This window comes from Loxodonta africana, chromosome 1 (genome assembly GCF_030014295.1).
Source record: "Loxodonta africana isolate mLoxAfr1 chromosome 1, mLoxAfr1.hap2, whole genome shotgun sequence".
Classification (NCBI taxonomy): Eukaryota; Metazoa; Chordata; class Mammalia; order Proboscidea; family Elephantidae; genus Loxodonta; species Loxodonta africana.
The window spans coordinates 72064470-72076919 of record NC_087342.1 but is presented as its reverse complement, the minus strand read 5'-3'; the positions used below and the strand labels follow the sequence as shown (position 1 = coordinate 72076919).

The 12450-nt window shown below is 40.4% G+C and overlaps 1 non-coding gene across 1 annotated transcript; it reads right to left on the bottom strand.

Moving 5' to 3' along the window:
* Positions 1–3012: 3012 nt before the first annotated feature.
* Positions 3013–3085, bottom strand: TRNAA-UGC (transfer RNA alanine (anticodon UGC)). The gene has a single exon. It is a non-coding gene; the product is annotated as a tRNA-Ala (tRNA).
* Positions 3086–12450: the final 9365 nt, after the last annotated feature.

Below are 12450 nucleotides of genomic sequence, written 5' to 3'. Positions count from 1 at the left end.
TCCCTTTCCTCCAGAGCCTGTAGACATTTGGTGGAGCACTTGAAATTCCACTCCCTTGCCTCCAAGCCACTAATACCTGTGGGAACTAATGGAGGCTGTCTGCTTGTGATTCCCTTTTCCTTCCTTCATTGCATCTCCAATCTAATCCTCATCCCCACTCTCAACTTTGGGCAGATAGGTGAGACGTGTTGCCAAGACTGGAAAACATTTTAATTTTGAAAACCTCTTTTATCACAGTTTCTGTGGTCCTGAGCATATTTAGTTTCTGGCCCTGGACATCCAAATTATCTTTGTAGACGAAGACTGCTATTGGGAGTCCAGAAAGTTTGGTCTAAAAATTGGGGATAAAGAATACAATGAATTCAGATTTGTCTTTTTTCTTTGGAAAAATAGAAAAGCACGGAGACCACTACGACAGATATTTTATTTTAAAATTTTGCTTATTTTTAATAGTTAATAAAATCACATAGTTAAATATACAAGAGGTTTTCGAAAGAATGATAGTGAAAAATTCCCCTCCCAGCTGTGTTCCCGGGCATTCATTTCCCTGGCCCAGATGCAGTCAGTGTTATCAAGTGCTTATGTGTCTTTCCAAAGACTGTTAAATGAATGGCCAAGAAATGATCTATGTACCTAAGTGTACTTTTGGGTAACTGGCTCCTTGTTGGGGCCCTGGTGGTACAGTGGTTAAGAGCTTGCCTGCTAACCAAAAGGTCAGCAGTTTAAGTCCACCAGCTGCTCTTTGGAAACCCTGAAGCCTCTACTCTGTCCTAGAGGGTCACTATGAGTTGGACTTGACCTAACAGCAAAAGATTTGTTTTTGAGGTTTGGCTCCTTGCTCTACACTCTTTGGAAAACTTACTTTTAACACCACTCCTTGAATCTGTTGTTTTTTTTTTTTTTTGTCTATTTGTTTTAATCTTGTGCCTTCCTTCCCACTTGTGTTAATCAAAGATTCCATCATATGGATCTGCCATAATATATTAAACTGTTCTCCTATTGTTGGGTGTTTCGAGGGTTGTCAGTCCCTTGGTGTCACAAATATTCCTGCCATGATTATCATCATACATTTTTCTGGCACATCTCCAAGAGTACTGTAGGAAGTGGAATTAAGGGGTGAAGTATATGTGCATTTGTTACCTTGAACTGTAAACACAGAGATCAGGAGGAGAGTTCCGGCATTATCCTAATGGACCTGGCAAAGATGCTGAATAGATACAGAGAGTACTGGCAGCGGAGTTAGATGCATTCATCCTTCCATCCCTTCAAAAATAAATAAATAAATCCCTTCAGCAAACATTTATTAAGGGTCCATCTGGCCTATTAGGCTCTGGGGCAGTATGTTTTATATTAGTCTTTGGGATTCAGTCACCAGCAAGACAATATTACATTTTAGTATGGGGAGACAAAAAATAAAAACAAAATAATAAACCAGATGATTTCAGAAATGATGGAAGTAAAACACCTGATGTAATTTAGGGAAAGCTGTTCTGAGGAGATGACTTCAAGGTGAGCCAAGTGATGGGAAAGACAGCTGCGTGAAAACTCTGGAGACTTCCAAGCAGAAGGAACAGCCATGCAAAGGTCCAGAGGCAAAATCAGCTTGGGCTATTGAAGAGGAAAATAAAAAGAAGCTAGTATTTCTAAACTAGACAGAGAAGTTGAATTGAGAAGATTTAGTGAAAAACTGAATGCCCATGCTGACAAGGGGTATGAAAGTCCTTGGGTCTCTGTCTTGGGCAATTGCATGGATGATGGTGCTTTTCTCTAACACTGGAACTTCTTTAACTAAAGCAGGTTTGGGGAGAGAAATTATTGGGTTCTCTTCAGGTTCTGTTAGTCCTGAAACACTCATGGGATGTGTCAGTGGAGATATCAGTGAGGGAGTCAGGGATGAAGGGTGGAACTAATAGACGTGGTGCTCCAGAATGCAGATGGGGATTGTAGTTGAAGGCAGGAGAAATAAACTCTAGAGGGATGCACTGCTTAATATGGTTAACAACTAGCGACATGTGGCTATAGAGTATTTGAAATGTGGCTAGCCTGTAATGAGATGCTGCAAGCATAAAACATGTATGGTATTTAAAAACTATTTCTTTCATAAGTTCATATCTATCACTTGATGAAATGATAATTTAATACATAAAATTTAAAAAATATGATATTAAAATTAATTTCATTTACCTTTTTCAATGTGTCTACTGGAACATTTAAAATTATATGTGATGCATATTGGATAGCTCTGAGATAAGGTAATAATTCAGAACATCCTGGCGGGGAAAGGGTCAGAGTTACAGAAATATTTACGTACAAGTCTGAATGGCTACAAAGGCCCCAGAGTTAGCTTGAGAAGGTGTTCAAGGATTGAATCTCAGAGGACACTCGTTCTTAACAGAAAGGTAGAGAAAAAGTGGAGATGAAGGAGATTAACCAATTCAAGAACTAATAAAAACAAAACAAAAAAACCCGTTGCCAAGAATCGATTCAGATTCATAGCAACCCTACAGGACTACCAGGATTTACCCCAAAGAGTTTCCAAGAGGCGGCTGGTGGGTTGGAACTGCTGACTTTTTGGTTGTAGCCAGAGTCCTAACCACTGCACCACCAGGGCTCCCAAAACTACCTGGGGTTGAATAAATCCAGGGAACAGATGATTGTCATGGGGGCTGGGGGTGGGGCAAGGAATAATGGTCATATTTCAAAAGGAAGTGGAAAAAAAAGGGGGGGCTCCCACTGCATTTTATGATTTTTAAGAGATCCCCCTTGGCTTTGATGAGAGCAGTTTTGGTGAAATTTGAGCGGAGGCCTGAGTGACTAGAAGTGCCAAGCCAGGAGTAGAAGTGGAAAATACAGGAGGCTGAAACTTGGGGTAGTGGTCTCTGTGGTGAGTAGTAATAGTGACGCAACAAGGCGCCCAAGTTTCCTAGGTGAGAAGCTCCTAGGCAATCAACGGAAGAAGCCAGCCAGTTGAGAGCGCAGCATACAAACCAAGAGGGAGAAGCCGGTCAAAATTGGAGAATGCGGGCGTCGATCCCGCCACCTCTCGCATGCAAAGCGAGCGCTCTACCATCTGAGCTAATCCCCCGATTCCCGCCTCTAGCCAAATACGCCACACCCCACCGGCTTTCCTGGTTACCTGGGACTGCTGGGAACTTCGAGCCACCAAGCCCAAGCCAGGACCGGATTGAGGGCAGAGCTTCGCAGTTGACGCTTGGGATAAAAACTCTATGAGCCAGGAGTGTGAGGAAAAGGAGTTACCAGAAAAGGTCCTGGGGAAAAACCTTGCTCCTCCCTCCCAACTTCTCTGCCTTTGTCTCCTGAAAGTAAAGAGAGCACATTCCAGCTGTGGGCCTCCCCCCTCCACCCCGAACTGCCCGGCCCACTGACACAGCTATCCCAGCCTGAACTGGAGAAGCATGTTTAATCAACAAAAATATTCTCCTATGGGCTATACGTGGGGTAACGCTGAGACGAATCAAGTGGTGCTGGAAAGAGGTTTGGGCAAGGGTCCCAGGATCTTCGGAGTCTCCAGAACCCAGCGCTTGCAGAGACCGAATGTCCCCATTAGCAAGGTGACTCTGCTCTGGCCGCCTGAGCTGAATGCCACGTGAGATGTGGTTGATACGGAACCTCACGCAGTTTCTTTCAAAGTGGCATAATATTGCAATTTCAAAACCACATTTTAAAGTGTGTTTCGTCTTGGAAGTTAGAGGAAGATCTCATTCCCAAGTTATTTTGAGAACATTTTAGTCAGAATGAGCCCTTCAGGGAGATGAGTAGAGGCGTCAATTGTCACCTTCTTTGTAAAAGCATACCTGATCACCCGAATTAATATACCAGCCCTCACCTTCACACATGCTTGTCCCAAATCTCTCTGCTCTGTCTTTCTCCGTAATACCTGGTCAACTGCAGAGAAGCAGAGAGAAGAGAGATTTTCCTTTGCTCCCTGCCCATGGATTGTCAATGTGAGTAAAGACAAAAAATCAGCACACCCAGACTCTCCTGCTTGTTCCTCCTGACACAATTCCCAGGGTGTTCTTTTTACTTAGTCACCAAGAGGAGAAAATTTATTTTCCTGCAAAGACATTTTTTAACTTTGGGCTGAAGCCCCAAAGCCAGTATTTGGAAAAGTTCTGTTCCTTTTTCTGTTTTGTGTACAATGTTTAATTTCTTTTTCAAACCTAGCACAGAAGCACAGGACACAGTGGCACTGCTCTCGTTAAAGCCAGGTAAATCCGAATACCGTTGGGCAACCATGGAATTAGGGAAGGCAACCGGAGCATATAAAATTGAAGAATGCAGGGGCCTCTCGCATGCTAAGCAAGCACTCTACCACTTGAGCTAATTCCCCTTGCTTTCTCCCTGTTGAGTTCACTTTTATATCAGAAATGCAAACATCTCTCCGTGTCCTACTTTGGTTTTCAGGTTACTCGAATCTACAGAAATTTCACGATTACCAGGGCAGAGCGGGGCAGGACCCAGAGTAAAGCTTCTCAGAGACAGCCTCAAAGGAGGAGCTCAGTGACAAACCTGTACTCAGAACCCGGAACATGGGGAGAAGGAAGACTGAGAAAGACCTCTTTAAGAAAGCTCTAGCTCTGCTTCAATTTCACTCTCCCCACTTTGTCCTATAAGGTCGCTCTGAGTGGGAATCAACTAGACTGCACTCAATAGCAACAACATTAGATGAGGAGAAGAAAGCATGCCCTTAATTAGCACAGTTATCCCTAATGCTCTGCTACCTACATCACCTTTTAGTAACACCTTCTTCCCCAGTCCATCCCATAAATCTGGGAATAAGCCCCAAGAATCTTTCCAATTTACTGTTCTTCAAATAACTAATGTTTTATCTAGTGTCTTTGCTACTAATAGATTTCTCCATTAGGAGGGTTGAGATCTGTAATGCGTTTCTTCCACAGGTCTAGATTATAATGATTGTCTATTAAATTTCTGATCATTAAATTCAGCATTTTTGTTTTCAGAAGTAATCAGACTGGAGAGGTCACTTATACCACCCAGTTTGTGACAATTTGTTACTGAATCCCCAAGAATAAACACAATCAGGAATAGTGCAATTCATTATCTTGTATATATATCAATATACACATATACATACAAGAATATATGTAGGCTACATTTCTATAGAAATTAAGTTGCTGGATCCAAGGGTATGTGAGTTTTTGTTTTGGTAGATATTACCAAGGTGACCACAGAAAATATAAAAGTTTATACTCCATTGGCAATATATGAGAAGAGCTGGTTCAACACACCCTTACTAACCTGAAGTCTTTTTTTCCCCAAAATGAAAGATGAAAATCATGATCTTTACTTTGATAAATTTTGAGATACCAGAGATACAATTCAAGTATGCAGTTGTGAAGAATACTGATGGGGAGGTAAAATACAAAATAAACTATATGTTTTCCTCCTTTTCTGCTTTAAGTAAATATTTTCACAAATATTTCTTCACTCTGAATTAACTCAACATATAGGGTTTTGAATTCAGGAGAAATATTTTAGCATCTACTTTGTGGCGAGTTATCTACCAAATATATATTCTCCTATTTTACCTTATTTAAATAACCCTGGTATTGTAGGTGGTAGCCATGAGTAAAAACAAAATCTGCATTTCCTAAGTTCCTTTGTACAACGGTTTTCATGTCATATAGAATTTGCCAATAAGAAAGAATATCAGTAAGTCTGATTGAGAATGCTGGAAAAGTTTTCTTATCCTGACACAGATGTTACTCCTTTTTCCTTATTGCTTCTTTCTCATTCTTGCCTGGATTGCCGAGAGGAGATTGAGTGGCTCAGTCATTGCATAAGACGACAATGACATTCCTACCCCAAAGATGGAAGCTACAAGGAGTCTCAGTCCTTATAAATTTTGGTGCCTGTGCAAGTTTGTTCTGCCAGAGATCTTTTTTTTTTTTTTAATGAATAAACAAGCCTTTATTTGGTTAGGCAACTGTTAAATGTGTACCTATACAATCCTGAAAGGCTACAGTATTAGTCCCTGAAGAGATCTATGTCCATAAGTATTTCATGCAAGTATCAAGCACATTGTCAGTATGTAGTTAGGCAGCTGTTCCTGATAATATGAAAGGACTGACAATGGCATAACCACTAGTAATATTTCAATATTTATTGCTATAGGATGTCTTCCTGATAAAGAAGCTACATAGAAGGGCAAAATACAATCTGTCCAATAAAAGGAAAGAAAACAAAACATCAGCAGAAGAATACTTTGAATGGCTTTGGTCTCAGGAGTGGTTTTGCGGCTATATCTAGAGTTTTTAAGATACAAAACATGTTTGTGGTGTTTATGAAGGAGAAGTGCCATGTGGCTGCTGGCCCAGGTCATGAAGCCCATAAAGAATACATCTTGCAATATCATGAGAATGAGAAAAATCCATCTCATTATCTCTCTGGATGGTGAAATTGAGCAATAGTTAGCATAATGTCTATATCCAGATCTGGTTATGTTGCTGATGGTTTTGATGGAGTAGAGCAAGTTAGTTAGTCTTCATTAGTGAATTGAAGATCCAAAAGCACAGACAAGTGAAAATCATGCCAGGGGGTCCTTGGTATGAACTTCATCCATGAAGCATCTCTGGCCCTGATGGTGGTATCCTGAACCACACTCAGGAGGCTGGTGGTGCAGATGGAAAGACCCCAGGACACTCTCCAAAGATAAATAAAAATTTTACAACCAACAGCACCGAGGAAGTTTATTAAGCCAAATGCAGCTATTGTCTCTGGTATTCCTTTGGTAAAAAGTATCATGGTATTGGTCAAAGCCAGATGACTGAGAATAAGGTCAGTCTGTTTCTTCTCAAGACTCATGATGAACACATACATATGTTCCACAAATACAAAAGAGTTTCCCACAATGCCAGGTCCAGTTAGAAAAAGCAGGACTGCTCCTTGCAAAATGTTACTCCAAAGCATCTTAGTTTATGTGCATAAGAACTACAGAATCAGGAAAACAAACTTTAAGAAATGCAAATACGCTGAAATATCGTGTGCTCCTCAAAATGTTTTTTTGTATCTGTGGATCCCTTCAGGGATAACTACATTAAAAAGAAGTTGGATACCTCAGTCAGTGAATATATACTGTTGTGTCCTGTGTTCTTTTCTTTCACTCGTTGCTTTTATATTCATTTCTTTGGCTTCAGTGCCATATATCTAGAGTGGACTTCAAAATATGCGTCTCCAGCCTAAATATACATCTCTTACCTGAGCTTCACAGCAATGTATGAAATGCTTTTTCATCATCTGCTTCTGTGTCCCATAGTCTGGTCTAACTGAAAATGCCCAAAACTGACATCTTTACATCTAACAAAATTCCTTCCTCTCCTGAATAACATATATCAATTAATGAAAGCCATGCCCTACAAATTCCCAAGGTGGGATTCCAGGAGTTGTTCTTGACTCCTCTAATTCTCTCACCCCACATTCAATCAGTTAACATTTCTTATTGACTTTGTTCATGTTAACATCTACAAATTTGTTCAACTGATTTTCATCATGCAGCTGCTATCTACTTACAGGGTTTGATGGCTTTCCACTTTTGCAGCATCTAACACGAACTTCCCACATGTGTCTGTCAGTTTCTCGTACTGTGGGGGTTTCCATTTTGCTGTGATGCTGGAAGCTATGCCACCAGTATTCAGATACCAGCAGGGTCACCCATGGAGGAGAGGTTTCAGCTGAGCTTCCAGACTAAGACAGACTAGGAAGAAGGTCCCAGCAGCCTACTTCTGAAAAGAATTAGCCAGTGAAAACCTTATGAATAGCAGCGGAATGTTATCTGATATAGTGCTGGAAGATGAGCCCCCCAGATTGGAAGGCACTCAAAAGAGTACTGGGGAAGAGCTGCCTCTTCAAAGCAGAGTTGACCTTAATGACCTGGATGGAGTAAAGCTTTTTGGGACCTTCATTTGCTGATGCAGCAGGACTCAAAGTGAGAAGAAACATCTGCAAACATCCATCAATAATCAGAACCTGGAATGTACAAAGTATGAATCTAGGAAAATTGGAAATTGTCAAAAATGAAATGGAATGCATAAACATTGATATCCTAGGCATTAGTGAGCTGAAATGGACTGGAATTGGCCATTCTGAATCAGACAATCATATAGTCTACTATGCCAGGAAAGACAACTTAAAGAGGAATGGTGTTGCATTGATCATCAAAAAGAACATTTCAAGATCTATCCTGAAGTACAACGCTGTCACTGATAGGATAATATCCATACTCCTACAAGGAAGACCAGTTAATACAACTATTATTCAAATTTATGCAATAAACACTAAGGCCAGAGATGAGGAAAGTGAAGATTTCTATAAGCTTCTGCAGTCTGAAATTGATTGAACATGCAATTAGGATGCATTGATAATTACTGGTGATTGGAATGCAAAAGTTGGAAACAAAGAAAAAGGATCGGTACTTGAAAAATATGGCCTTGGTGATAGAATTTTGCAAGTCCAACAACTTCTTCATTACAAATACCTTTTTTCAGCAACATAAATGGCGACTATACACATGGACCTCACCAGATGGAACACGCAGGAATCAAATTGACTACATCTGTAGAAAGACATGATGGAAAAGCTCAATATTACCAGTCAGAACAAGGCTAGGGGTCGATTATGGAACAGACCATCAATTGCTCATATGCATGTTTAAGCTGAAACTGAAGAACATCAGAGCAAGTCCATGAGACACAAAATATGACCTTCAGTATATCCCACCTGAATTTAGAGACCATCTCAAGAATAGATTTGATGCATTGAACACTAATGACCAAAGCCCAGACAAGTTGTGGAATGACATCAAGGACATCATACATGAAGAAAGCAAGAGGTCATTGAAAAGACAGGAAAGAAAGAAAAGACCAAGATGGATGTCAGAGGAGACTCTGAAACTTGCTCTTTGATGTTGAGCAGCTAAAGTAAAGGGAAGAAATGATGAACTAAAAGAACTGAACAGAAGATTTCAAAGGGTGGCTCGAGAAGACAAAGTAAAGTATTATAATGTCATGTGCAAAGAGCTGGAGATGGAAAACCAAAAGGGAAGAACACACTCAGCGTTTCTAAAGCTGAAAAAGCTGAAGAAAAAGTTCAAGCTTCGAGTTGCAATAGTGAAGTATTCTATGGGGGAAAATATTAAATAACGCAGGAAGCATCAAAAGAAGATGGAAGGAATACACAGAATTAGTCGATGTTTAACAGTCTTAAGAGGTAGCATATGATCAGGAACCAATGGTACTGAAGGAAGAGAAGTCCAAGCTGCACTGGAGCCACTGGCGAAAAACAAGGTTCTAGGAATTGATAGAATATCAACTGAGATGTTTCAACAAACGGATGCAGTACTGGAAGTGCTCACTCATCTATGCCAAGAAATATGGAAGACAGCGTCCTGGCCAACTGACTGGAAGAGATCCATATTTATAACTATTCCCAAGAAAGGTGATCCAACCGATTGCAAAAATTATCAAACAATATCATTATTATCACACGGAAGGGAAATTTTGCTGAAGATCGTTCAAAAGCAGCTGTGGCAGTACATCAACAGGGAGCTGCCAGAAATTCAGGCCAGATTCAGAAGAGGATGTAGAACCGGGGATATCATTGCTGATGTCAGATGGATCTCAGCTGAAAGCAGAGAATACCAGAAGGATGTTTCTCTGTGTTTTATTGACTATGCAAAGGCATTCAACTGTGTGGATCATAACAAATTATGGATAACATTGCAAAGAATAGAAATTCCATAACAGTTGTGCTCATGAGGAACCTGGACATAGATCAAGAGGCAGTTGTTCGGACAGAACAAGGGGATACTGAGTGGTTTAAAGTCAGGAAATGTGTGCATCAGGGTTGTATTCTTTCACCATACGTATTCAACCTCTTTGCTGAGGAAATACTCCGAGAAGTGGGACAATATGAAGAGGAAGGGGGCATCAGGATTGGAGGAAGACTCATTAACATCCTGCGTTACACAGATGACACAACCTTGCTTACTGAAAGTGAAGAGGACTTGAAGCACTGACTGATGAAGATCAAAGACCACAGCCTTCAGTATGGATACACCTCAACATAAAGAAAACAAAAATCCTCAAACTGGGCCAAGAAGCAACATCATGATAAACAAGAAAAGATCGAAGTTGTCAAGGATTTCATTTTACTTGGATCCACAATCAACATCCATGGAAGCAGCAGTCAAGAAATCAAAAGACGCATTGTATTGGGCAAATCTGCTGCAAAAGACCCCTTTACAGTGTTGAAAAGCAAAGACGTAACCTGGAAGACTAAGGTGCACCTGACCAAAACCATGGTATTTTCAGTCACATCATATGAATGTGAAAGCTGGACAATGAATAAGGAAGACTGAAGAAGAACTGATGCCTTTGAATTGTGGTGTTGGTGAAGAATATTGAATATACCATGGACTGCCAAAAGAAGGAACAAATATGTCTTGGAAGAAGTACAACCAGAATGCTCCTTAGAAGCAAGGATTGCAAGACTGCATCTTACTGTGGACAGGTTGTCAGGAGGGATCATTCCCTGGAGAACAGCATCATGCTTGTTAAAGTACAGGATCAGTGTAAAGTGGAAAACCCTCAACCAGGTGGTCTGACACAGTGGATGCAACGATGGGCTCAAAGATAACATCGGTTGTAAGGATGGCACAGGCCCATGCAGTGTTTCGTCCTGTTGTGCATAGGGTCGCTATAAGTAGGAACCAACTGGACGGCACCTGACAACAAGAACAACAAGCTCAAACTTTGTCCTTCATCCTTTGTGCCTTGCTTATTCCTAAAACCCATTTCTTTTTCTCCATGACCTCTTTCTAAAATGTTTTAAAGTCCACCAAATACATGAAATCTAGATGCTTCATCTTACTCATGAGGCATTGCTTTAACTTTTCTGCCTACAGTGACTTCCTCCAATACCCTCTCTCCTTCTCTCTCCAAGTTAAAGCCAATCCCTATGTATTCTTTAACATCCAACAGAGAATTTTCATTGTTTATATATCCCCCATTCAAAAACCTTTTGAGACTCCTGGATATCTGCATTTACCTATAACCGTCAACAGGCTGGGTTGCATTTCTTTAACTATGTGCCTCCTCTACACCTTAAGGACAGAGACTATCTTGTAATCATTCTTCTCTGAATGCTCCCTAGCTCAAAGTCTAACACGTAAGAGGCACTCCGTAAATATGCATTGAATACATCAAAATTAGGATGCATAAAAGATTTTAAGGTTTCGTGTTAATAATGGAAGTGAGTGCAGTGGTTATTTGGACAAATTTGTGACTATTACACTGGAAAATTTGGAAACTGCAAGTTAATCCTGGTGGGTCATCACAGATGGGAGTTACATTTGCTTAGGTTAGTTTTTTTGTTAGTTTATTTCATTTTTTTTTCTTCCAGATGAATAGCTAGGTTTGAACATCAAAGCAGTCACTAATGATGCCAGCAAGAAAATTAATATGCATATACTTGGAAAGAAAATAAGCAATGATGGGTTCCCTGTCTTGATCTATTTCTGAAATGCTAATGGACGTTTCCCTAATACAAACGCTGGCAGTCTTAACAAATTGTGGCAATGCCTAGTTTGAGGCATGCTTTTCTATTTATCAAGGGAGCATCACAATGGATTAGACTACTAACCATTCTTTTTTTTTTTTTAAACAAAGATGTCATTTTGAGGACTTAAGTGTCCTGATCCGAGCATATTTTCAATTGCCTCATATGCATATGCATGTGAAAGCTGGACAATGAATAAGGAAGACTGAAGAACAGTTGACGACTTTGAATTACAGTATTGGCAAAGAATATTGAATCTACCATGGACTGCGAGATTGAACAAAACTGTCTTGGAAGAAGTAAAGCCAGAATGCTCCTTAGAAGGAAGGACAGCGAGACTTTGTCTCACTTGCTTTGGACATGTTGTCAGGAGGGACCAGTCCCTGGAGAACAACATCATGCTTGGTAAAGTATAGGGTCAGTGAAAAAGAGGAAGACTGTCAGTGAGATGGATTGATACAGTGGCTACAACAATGGACTCAAACATAGCAACAATTGTGAGGCTAGCGCAGGACTGGGCAGTGTTGTTTTTCTGTTGTACATAGGGCCACTATGAGTCAGAACCTACTGCATGGCCCCTAACAACAAGATCAACAACAGTAGCAGAGATGCTATGAAAGATGGGGAAAATAAACTGAGTGGCTGGTGATGGCCAAAATTTTTCACAGTCACTCAGAAGACAAAGGAGACATGAGGGCCACAAGTTTCCAAGAAACAATTGATCTTCCCCTAGAAATACAGATTTATGTCCTTCCCAGTGAATGATAACAAACAATGCTATCTTTATATCAGTTTACAGCAAGGAAAATCAGATCGCCTTGCAAGAAATGGAAGAAGTCATGGAAAACAAAACAA